Source organism: Hyla sarda, chromosome 1 (genome assembly GCF_029499605.1).
Source record: "Hyla sarda isolate aHylSar1 chromosome 1, aHylSar1.hap1, whole genome shotgun sequence".
In the NCBI taxonomy this organism is placed as follows: Eukaryota; Metazoa; Chordata; class Amphibia; order Anura; family Hylidae; genus Hyla; species Hyla sarda.
In genome coordinates, this window is record NC_079189.1 from 279,176,868 (window position 1) to 279,184,796 (window position 7,929).

The window sequence follows — 7,929 nt, forward strand, 5'->3', positions numbered from 1 at the left end:
GACTGGCTGAGAATCCCGGGTGCCGTTGACGTTTTGCTCTGTTGCTGCCTTCCGCTCCAATTCCGAAAAGGATTTATTGATGCTTAAATCCACAGTATAAAGGGTGTGCAGCTGTCAATGGCCATCCTAAGCTGAATGAGCCTGCTCTCGTCAGATTGCAGACTACTGCCCGGCATGGGAGACTGGCTGAGAATCCCAGGTGCAGTTGACATTTTGCTCTGTTGCTGCTTTCCGCTCCGATTCCGAAAAGGATTTATTGGTGCTTAAATCCACAGTATACGAGTTGCGAAGTTGTCAAATGCCATCCTAAGCTGAATGTGCCTGCTCTCGTCAGATCGCAGACTGCTACCTAGCATTGGGCCCGGTAAGTACCAGCATGGGAGACTGGCTGGGAATCCCGGGTGCAGTTGACATTTTGCTCTGTTGCCGCTTTCCCCTCCGATTCCGAAAAGGATTTATTGATGCTTAAATCCACAGTATACAAAACGTGAAGCTGTCAACAGCCATCCTAAGCTGAAGGTGCCTGCTCTCATCAGATCGCAGACGGCTACCCAGCTTTGGGCCCGGTAAGTACCGGCATGGGAGACTGGCTGGGAATCCCAGGTGTCGTTGACATTTTGCTCTGTTGCCGCCTTCCGCTCCGATTCCGAAAAGGATTCATTGATGCTTAAATTCACAGTATACAGTATACAGGGTGTGAAGCTGTCAACGGCCATCCTAAGCTGAATGTGCCTGCTCTCGTCAGATTGCAGACTGCTACCCAGCTTAGGGCCTGGTAAGTACCAGCATGGGAGACTGGCTGAGAATCCCGGGTGCAGTTGACATTTTGCTCTGTTGCTGCTTTCCGCTCCGATTCCGAAAAGGATTTATTGATGCTTAAATCCACAGTATACAAGGTGTGAAGTTGTCAAATGCCATCCTAAGCTGAACGTGCCTGCTCTCGTCAGATCGCAGACTGCTACCTAGCTTTGGGCCCGGTAAGTACCGGCATGGGAGACTGGCTGGGAATCCTGAGTGCCGTTAACGTTTTGCTCTGTTGCCGCCTTCCGCTCCGATTCCGAAAAGGATTTATTGATGCTTAAATGCACAATATTCAGGATGTGAATTTGTCAATGGGCATCCTAAGCTGAACGTGCCTGCTCTCGTCAGATCGCAGACTGCTACCCAGCTTAGGGCTTGGTAACTACCAGCATGGGAGACTGGCTGGGAATCCTGAGTGCCGTTGGCATTTTCTCTGTTGCCGCCTTCCTCTCCGATTACGTAAAGTATTTATTGATGCTTAAATCCACAGTATAAAGGGTGTGATGCTGTTAATGGCCATTCTAAGCTGAACGTGCCTGCTCTTGTCAGATCGCAGACTGCTACCCTGCTTAGGGCCCGGAAGTACCAGCATGGGAGACTGGCTGGGAATCCCAGGTGCCGTTGCCATTTTGCTCTGTTGCCGCCTTCCGTTCGTATTCGTAAAAGGATTTTTTGATGCTTAAATCCACAGTATAAAGGGTGAGAAGCTGTGAACGGCCATCCTAAGCTGAATGCGCCTGCACTCGTCAGATCGTAGATTGCTACCCAGTTTACGGCCTGGTAAGTACCAGCATGGGAGACAGGCTGGGAATCCCGGGTGCAGTTGACATTTTGCTCTGTTGCCGCTTTCCGCTCCGATTCCGAAAAGGATTTAATGATGCTTAAATCCACAGTATACAAAGCTTGAAGCTGTCAACGGCCATCCTAAGCTGAATGTGCCTGCTCTCGTCAGCTCGCAAACTGCTACCCAGCTTAGGGCCCGGTAAGTACCAGCATGGGAGACTGGCTGAGAATCCCGGGTGCCGTTGACGTTTTGCTCTGTTGCTGCCTTCCGCTCCAATTCCGAAAAGGATTTATTGATGCTTAAATCCACAGTATAAAGGGTGTGCAGCTGTCAATGGCCATCCTAAGCTGAATGAGCCTGCTCTCGTCAGATTGCAGACTACTGCCCGGCATGGGAGACTGGCTGAGAATCCCAGGTGCAGTTGACATTTTGCTCTGTTGCTGCTTTCCGCTCCGATTCCGAAAAGGATTTATTGGTGCTTAAATCCACAGTATACGAGTTGTGAAGTTGTCAAATGCCATCCTAAGCTGAATGTGCCTGCTCTCGTCAGATCGCAGACTGCTACCTAGCATTGGGCCCGGTAAGTACCAGCATGGGAGACTGGCTGGGAATCCCGGGTGCAGTTGACATTTTGCTCTGTTGCCGCTTTCCCCTCCGATTCCGAAAAGGATTTATTGATGCTTAAATCCACAGTATACAAAACGTGAAGCTGTCAACAGCCATCCTAAGCTGAAGGTGCCTGCTCTCATCAGATCGCAGACGGCTACCCAGCTTTGGGCCCGGTAAGTACCGGCATGGGAGACTGGCTGGGAATCCCAGGTGTCGTTGACATTTTGCTCTGTTGCTGCCTTTAGCTCCGATTCCGAAAATGATTTATTGATGCTTAAATCCACAGTATACAGGGTGTGCAGCTGTCAATGGCCATCCTAAGCTGAATGAGCCTGCTCTCGTCAGATCGCAGACTGCTACCCAGCTTAGGGCCTGGTAAGTACGAGCATGGGAGACTGGCTGGGAATCCCGGGTGCAGTTGACTTTGGCTCTGTTGCCGCTATCTGCTCCTATTCCGAAAAGGATTTAATGATGCTTAAATTCACAGTATACAAGGCATGAAGCTGTCAACGGCAATCCTAAGCTGAACGTGCTTGCTCTCGTCAGTTTGCAGACTGCTACCCAGTTTAGGGCCCGGTAAGTGCCAGCATGGGAGACTGGCTGGGAATATCGGGTGCCGTTAACATTTTGCTCTTTAGCTGCCTTCCGCTCCGATTCCGAAAAGGATTTTTTGATGCTTAAATCCACAGTATAAAGGGTATAAAGGGTATAAAGGAGGTGAAGCTGTAAACGGCCATCCTAAGCTGAACGCACCTGCTCTCGTCAGATCGCAAACTTCCACCCAGCTTAGGGCCCGTTAAGTACCAGCATGGGAGACTGGCTGGGAATCCTGGGTGCTGTTGACGCCTTCCGCTATGATTCCGAAAATGATTTATTGATGCTTAAATCCACAGTATACAAGGTGTGAAACTGTCAACGGCCATCCTAAGCTGACCGCGCCTGCTCTTGTCAGATCGGAGACTGCTACCCAGCTTAGTGCCCGGTAAGTACCGGCATGGGAGACTGGCTGGAAATCACGGTTGAAGTTAACATTTTGCTCTGCTGCCGCCTTCCGTTCCGATTCCGAAAAAGATTTATTGATGCTTAAATCCACAGTATAAAGGGTATAAAGGGGGTGAAGCTGTCAACGGCCATCCTAAGCTGAACGTGCCTGCTCTCGTCAGATTGCAGACTGCTACCCAGCTTTGGGGCCCGGTAAGTACCAGCATGGGACACTGGCTGGGAATCCCGGGTGAAGTTGACATTTTGCTCTGTTGCCGCCTTCCGTTCCGATTCCGAAAAGGATTTATTGATGCTTAAATGCACAGTATGAAGGGCGTGAAGCTGTCAACGGCCATTCTAAGCTGAACGCGCCTGCTCTCGTCAGATCGCAGACTGCTACCCAGCTTAGGGCCCGGTTAGTACCGGCATGGGAGACTGTCTGGGAATCCCGGGTGCAGTTGACATTTTGCTCTGTTGCCGCCTTCCGCTCCGTTTAAGAATATGATTTATTGATGCTTAAATCCACAGTATACAAGGCATGAAGCTATCAACGGCCATCCTAAGCTGAACGCGCCTGCTCTCGTCAGATCGCAGACTGCTACCCAGCTTTGGGCCCGGTAAGTACCGGCATGGGAGACTGGCTGGGAATCCCGGGTGCCGTTGATGTTTTGCTCTGTTGCCGCCTTCCGCTCCTATTCCTAAAAGGATTTTTTGATGCTTAAATCCACAGTATAAAGGGTGAGAAGCTGTGAACGGCCATCCTAAGCTGAACGCGCCAGCTCTCGTCAGATCGCAGACTGCTAACCAGCTTAGGGCCTGTTAAGTACCAGCATATGAGACTGGCTGGAAATCCCGGGTGCAGTTGACATTTTGCTCTGTTGCCGCTTTCCTCTCCGATTCCGAAAAGGATTTATTGATGCTTAAATCCACAGTATACAAGGCGTGAAGCTGTCAACGGTCTTCCTAAGCTGAAGGTGGCTGCTCTCGTCAGATCGCAGACTGCTACCCAGCTTTGGGCCCGGTAAGTAGTGTTGAGCGGCATAGGCCATATTCGAATTCGCGAATATTCGCGAATATATGGACGAATATTCGTCATATATTCGCATATTCGATATATTCTCGTTTTATTTTCGCATACGCGAAATTTCGCGTATGCGAAAATTAACATATGTGAAAATTAGCATATAGGAAATTCGCATACTCGAAAATTCGCATACGCGAAAATTAGCATACACTAATTTTCGCATATGCGAATTTTCGCACGCCAGTCTCACACAGTGGTATTACAGCCTTCTTTACACCACACAAGCTGGAAGCAGAGAGGGGTGATCACTGTGATGTGTACTGTGAAGAAAAAAATAAAAAAATAAAAAAAAAATGAAAATTCGTAATTACGAATCTATAGCGCTATATTCGCGAAATTCGCGAATTCGCGAATATGCGATATTCGCGAATAATATTCGAATTGCGAATATTTGCGAGCAACACTACCGGTAAGTACCGGCATGGGACACTGGCAGGGAATCCCGGGTGCAGATGACTTTTTGCTCTTTTGCCGCCTTCCGCTTCGATTCCGAAAAGGATTAATTGATGCTTAAATCCACAATATACAGGTTGAGAAGCTGTCAAAGACCATCCTAAGCTGAATGTGCCTGCTCTTGTCAGCTTGCAGACTGCTACCCAGCTTAGGCCCTGGGAAGTACCAGCATGGGAGACTGGCTTGGAATCCCGGATGCCGTTGACGATTTGCTCTGTTGCCGCCTTCCTCTCCGATTCCGAAAATAATTTGTTGATGTTTAAATCCACAGTATCCACAGTATACAAGGTGTAAAGCTGTCAATGGCCATCCTAAGCTGAACGCGCCTGCTTTCGTCAGTTCGCAGACTGCTGCCCGGCAAATACTGGCATGGGAGACTGGCTGGGAATCCCGGGTGCCGTTGACGTTTTGCTCTGTTGCCGCCTTCCGCTCTGATACCTAAAAGGATTTATTGATGCTTAAATCCACAGTATAAAGAGTGTGAATCTGTGAACGGCCATCCTAAGCTGAACGCGCCTGCTCTCGTCAGATCGCAGACTGCTGCCCGGCAAGTACCGGCATGGGAGACTGGCTGGCAATCCAAGATGCCATTGACATTTTGCTCTGTTGCCGCCTTCCGCTCCGATTCCTAAAAGGATTTATTGATGCTTAAATCCACAGTATACAGTATACAGTATACAGTATGTGAAGCTGTCAATGGCCATCCTAAGCTGAACGCACCTGCTCTCGTCAGATTGTAGACTGCTGCCCGGTAAGTACCGGCAAGGGAGACTGGCTGGGAATCCCGGGTGCAGTTGACATTTTGCTCTGTTGCCGCCTTCCGTTCTGATTCCGAAAAGGATTAATTGAGGCTTAAATCCACAGTATAAAAGGTGTGAAGCTGTCAATGGCCATCCTAAGCTGAATGCGCCTGCTGTCGTCCGATTTCAGACTGCTACCCAGCTTAGGGCCTGGTAAGTACCAGCATGGGAGACTTGCTGGCAATCCCGGGTGCAGTCGACATTTTTCTCTGTTGCCGCCTTCCGTTCCGATTTTGAAAAAGATTTATTGATGCTTAAATCCACAGTATAAAGGGTATAAAGGGTGTGAAGCTGTCAACGGCCATCCTAAGCTGAACGTGCCTGCTCTCGTCAGATTGCAGACTGCTACCCAGCTTTGGGGCCCGTTAAGTACCAGCATGGGAGATTGGCTGGGAATCCCGGGTGCCGTTGATGTTTTGCTCTGTTGCTGCCTTCCACTTCGATTCCTAAAAGGATTTATTGATGCTTAAATCCACAGTATAAAGGGTGTGAAGGGTATAAAGGGTGTGAAGCTGTCAACGGCCATCCTAAGCTGAACGCGCCTGCTCCCCTCAGATCGCAGACTGCTCCCCAGCTTAGGGCCCAGTAAGTACCAGCATGGGAGACTGGATGGGAATCCCGGGTGTCGTTGACGTTTTGCTCTGTTGCCGCCTTCCGCTCCGATTCCGAAAAGGATTTATTGATTCTTAAATCGACAGTATACAGGGTGTGAAGCTGTCAACGGCCATCCTAAGCTGAACGCCCCTGCTCTCGTCAGATCGGAGACTGCTACCCAGCTTAGGGCCCGGTAAGTACCGGCATGGGAGACTGGCTGGTTATCCCGGGTGCAGTTGACATTTTGCTCTGATGCCGCCTTCCGCTCCGATTCCGAAAAAGATTTATTGATGCTTAAATCCACAGTATACAAGGCTTGAAGCTATCAACAGCCATCCTAAGCTGAACCCGCCTGCTCTCGTCAGATCGCAGACTGCTGTCCGGCAAATACTGACATGGGAGACTGGCTGGGAATCCCGGGTGCTGTTGACATTTTGCTCTGTTGCCGCCTTCCGTTCCGTTCCAATTCCGAAAAGGATTTATTGATGCTTAAATCCACAGTATAAAGGGTGTGAAGCAGTCAACGGCCATCCTAAGCTGAACGCGCCTGCTCTCGTCAGGTCTCAGACTGCTACCCAGCCTTGGGCCCGATAAGTAACGGCATGGGAGACTGGCTGGGAATCCCGGGTGCTGTTGACATTTTGCTCTGTTGCCGCCTTCCGCTCCGATTCCAAAAAGGATTTATTGATTCTTATATCCACAGTATACAGGGTGTGATGCTGTTAACGGCCATCCTAAGCTGAATGTGCCTGCTCTCGTCAGATCACAGACTGCTACAAAGCTTAAGTTCCGGTAAGTACCAGCATGGGAGACTGGCTGTGAATCCCGAGTGTCGTTGACGTTTTGCTCTGTTGCCGCCCTCCGCTCCGATTCCGAAAATAATTTATTGTTGCTTAAATCCACAGTATAAAGGGTGTGAAGCTGTCAACGGCCATCCTAAGCTGAACGCGCCTGCTTTCGTCAGATCGCAGACTGCTGCCCGGCAAGTACCGGCATGGGAGACTGGCTGGCAATCCAAGGTGCCATTGACATTTTGCTCTGTTGCCGCCTTCCGCTCCGATTCCTAAAAGGATTTATTGATGCTTAAATCCACAGTATACAGTATACAGTATGTGAAGCTGTCAATGGCCATCCTAAGCTGAACGCACCTGCTCTTGTCAGATTGTAGACTGCTACCCAGCTTAGGGCCTGGTAAGTACCGGCATGGGAGACTGGCTGGGAATTCCGGTTGTCGTTGACGTTTTGCTCTGTTGCCGCCTTCCGCTCCAATTCCGAAAAGGATTTATTGATTCTTAAATCGACAGTATAAAGGGTATAAAGGGGTATAAAGGGTATAAAGGGTATAAAGGGTATAAAGGGTGTGAAGCTGTGAACGGCAATCCTAAATTGAACGCGCCTGCTCTCGTCAGATCGCAGACTGATACCCAGCTTCGGGCTCGGTATGTACTGGCACGGGAGACTCTGGCTGGGAATCTCGGGTGCAGTTGACATTTTGCTCTGTTGCCGCCTTCCGTTCCGATTCCGAAAAGGATTTATTGATGCTTAAATCCACAGTATAAAGGATGAGAAGCTGTCAACGGCCATTCTAAGATGAACGTGCATGCTCTCGTCAGATCACAGACAGCTACCCAGCTTAGGGCATGGCAAATACAGGCATGGGAGACTTACTGGGAATCCCGGGTGCCGTTGACATTTTGCTCTGTTGCCGCCTTCCGCTCCGATTCCGAAAAGTATTTATTGATGCTTAAATCCACAGTATAAAGGGTGTGAAGCTGTCAACGGCCATCCTAAGCTGAACGCGCCTCCTTTCGTCAGATCGCAGA

The 7,929-nt window shown here is 49.6% G+C and overlaps 2 pseudogenes; both read left to right on the forward strand.

Moving 5' to 3' along the window:
• Nucleotides 1–3,519: 3,519 nt before the first annotated feature.
• Nucleotides 3,520–3,639, forward strand: LOC130317734 (5S ribosomal RNA; annotated as a pseudogene).
• Nucleotides 3,640–3,721: 82 nt separating this feature from the next.
• On the forward strand, nt 3,722–3,841 carry LOC130316321 (5S ribosomal RNA; annotated as a pseudogene).
• The last annotated feature ends 4,088 nt before the right edge of the window (nt 3,842–7,929 follow it).